Raw genomic sequence first — 3,153 nt, 5'->3', positions numbered from 1 at the left:
TTCTTGAAAATTATTCAGGTGATATGTCATCGGAGAACCATCATAATATTTTAAACTTAACCTTTGCTTTTTTAAGAACATGTTATTGTTCCTAGTCTTTCGAGCATACAAGCTTTCAAGATGCTCCCATATGGTATGAGAATGTGTCTCCCCAGAAATATGATTCAACACATTATCGTCAACCCATTGCCTAATAAATTCATACATCTGTCTGTGCAACAAATTTCACTCTTCATCTATTTTATTTTCAAGAATTTACAGTGGTTAAGACTAATTGATAAAAATTCTTGATATAAAACAGATCTTTCATTTTCCATTCTTAATGGCATAATTAACAGCATTTAAAGTAACCATTCTAGTAGTGTTGACTTCCATCATTTCCCCCCCAAAAATATATAGTTATATCAAACAAAAATAAATCTTTTTTGATGTTGAAGTTCAGACTATGCTGCAATCTCAGCGCATATTTAGATAAAATTTTACTCTGATACCAGTTTGTTGGGAAAATGCAGATTAACACAAAAATTTATATGGTCTAAATAATAAAATAAAATGGAAAAATAGTGACACAATTTTTTACGTGGAAATCTTTTTAAATAAGAAAAAAAAAGCCACTGGCCAAGAGGAACAACTGATATCATAATAATAAAGAATTTTACACTGGATAGTACCGAGTACAATACTAAAAAATGACTACCACATATTCAAAAAAGTATAATACTCTTTTGATTTACCACTTTACTAAAATATTGATCACACTCTATTTTTCTTCACAGACTATTTACTTATAGTCTATGGATTTCTCACAGCTCTCTAAATATTTGTCTCTATGTGAATTAGTGTATTTAAATGAGGAGTTGAAGAACTTTTTTTATAGATAAAATTTACATTTCACAGTTCAAAATTTGTCAAACAAATTATGCCACCGTCTTCGACCTTTGCAATTTGCAATTGCAAATTACAGGCAATAATTTTTGACTTGTTGAAAGAAGAATTGCAGCCTTTTATGACTGGAAATAATGGGGATTGGATCCCACACCTCTCCCCAAGAAGGTAATAATACATTTCAGTTATATGATGTTTTCTTAATTCAAGTATGCAGGTCCCCTATTAAATAACTTCTATTTATATTTTTATCTATTTATTCAATTTTGATACTTATGATCTAAAAATTATTATTGTAGATTTCAACGTTAATGATCACGAATATTCCAAAAGAGTACATATTTTTTATAACATTAGTAAGAACTTTGTCTTAGAGATTAGTATGAAATTTAATTTTGAAGAGGAATCATACAATGCATATAATTCATATGCTGTGGAAAAAGGTTTTGGTATTCGAAAGGAGAAAAGACTTATAACATAAATAGAGAAGTGACAAGACACTTATTTCTTTGTTCTTGTGAAGGACAATCTGATAATCTTTCTCTTTTTCAAAAAAGAAAGCGACAAAGATTAGAATATAGATGTGGTTATATGGCTTGTATAAAATTCAAAATTTCAAATGGAATATGGGAAGTATGTGAATTTAATGATGTGCATAGTCATCCAATGATAGAAGATAATTTGAAATATTTCATACAATCGGATCTCAAGCTTACAAGTGCTACTAGAAATATTCTTGGTTCGATGGTGGATGCTGGTATTCGTACAAAGAAAGTTGTTCAATACCTTCATAATGAAGCAGGTGGAATTGAAAATGCAAGATTTATTGAATAAGATGCTAATAACTTTGTACAAGCACATAAGAGGAATATGATTAGTAGTGGAGAAACTCAAACTATGATAAATCATTTTATGCATTTACAATCAGAGGATTCGAAATTATTTTATTCTTTTCAAGTTGATGAAGATGTTTGAGAGATAGTATATCTAGATTGCACTATGAGTGTTTTGGGGATGTGATGATTTTGACACTACTTATCGTACAAATAGATATGACATGATTTGTTCTTGATTTGTTGGTGTGAATAACCACTGAAAAAATACTTTCTTTGGAGGTGCATTCTTATGCAATGAAACTAGTGGTTCTTTTGTTTTGCTATTTCAAACATTAAGGCAATGAAAGGAAAAACACCAAAAATAATTTTTGTTGATCAAGCTCCTGTTATAGCTTTTTGAAACAAAAGTCAAAAGTAGAGGCCGCAACTTTTGACAAAGTGAAAATGAGGATGCAACTTTTGACAAAGGGTTGGCAGAAAACATGTTTTTTGTTTTTTGACAAATTAATACGTAGAAAACGCATTTTCTCTTTTGACAGAAATACATTTTTATTTCCTATAAATAGAGGGCCTCTTGCCCTCATTTACATCATCTCAGAAAGAGAGAGTAAAAATACAAAAAGAGTTATACACCAAGATAAATATTGTAGTCGTGAGTGTACTCTTTAGTAGTTGTTTCTTTTACAAGAGAGAAGTGTTAATTGTTGTTTTCTCCTTGTATTTGAGAGCAGTGTACTACATATTTTAATAGTGAGATCCTTCTATCCCATGGTTTTTCCCTTCTATCTGTTAGAGGGGTTTCCACATAAAATTCTCGTGTCCAATTTATTTTCATATTAATTGTCATATTTAACTTTAGTTGCGATACTTCCTCTCCCTAATAGTGGTATCAGAGTCCTCAGTTTTTTTTCTGTTTTACGCAAAGGTACTATTTGTGAATAGTAAATTTTCGTGAATAGTAAAATTCGATAAATAGTACTATTCACATAAATAGTAAATTTTGGTGACAGTTTAGTTTGTCACGATTGTTCGCAAAAATATTCAAAAATGATCTAAAAGGGTGTAAAGAAAATAACAATGTCGAGTACAATAAAGTTTGACATTAAAATATTCAATGGGACTAATTTCTCATTATGGAAAATGAAAATAAATGCAATATTGAAAAAAGACAATTGATTAGCTACAATCGAAGGAAGGCCCACAGATTTTATTGATGACAGCAAGTGGAATGACATAGACAGCAACGCAGTTGCTGATCTACACTTGGCACTAGCTGATTAAGTATTGTCTAATGTGGCTGAAAAATGGATGACGAAGGAAATATAGGATACTCTTACGGGGTTATACGATGCCAAGTCTTTGCATAATAAAATCTTCTTAAAAAAGATTGTATACTCTTCGAATGGAAGAATCCATGTCACTTACTGAACAC

At 30.4% G+C, this 3,153-nt stretch overlaps 1 pseudogene; it reads left to right on the top strand.

Annotated features, from left to right (window-relative positions):
- The first annotated feature begins 919 nt into the window (after positions 1–919).
- LOC129899764 (putative protein FAR1-RELATED SEQUENCE 10) lies at positions 920–1,946 on the top strand (annotated as a pseudogene).
- Positions 1,947–3,153: the final 1,207 nt, after the last annotated feature.

This window comes from Solanum dulcamara, chromosome 8 (genome assembly GCF_947179165.1).
Source record: "Solanum dulcamara chromosome 8, daSolDulc1.2, whole genome shotgun sequence".
Lineage (NCBI taxonomy): Eukaryota > Viridiplantae > Streptophyta > Magnoliopsida > Solanales > Solanaceae > Solanum > Solanum dulcamara.
This window is presented reverse-complemented; position numbering and strand designations above follow the sequence as displayed.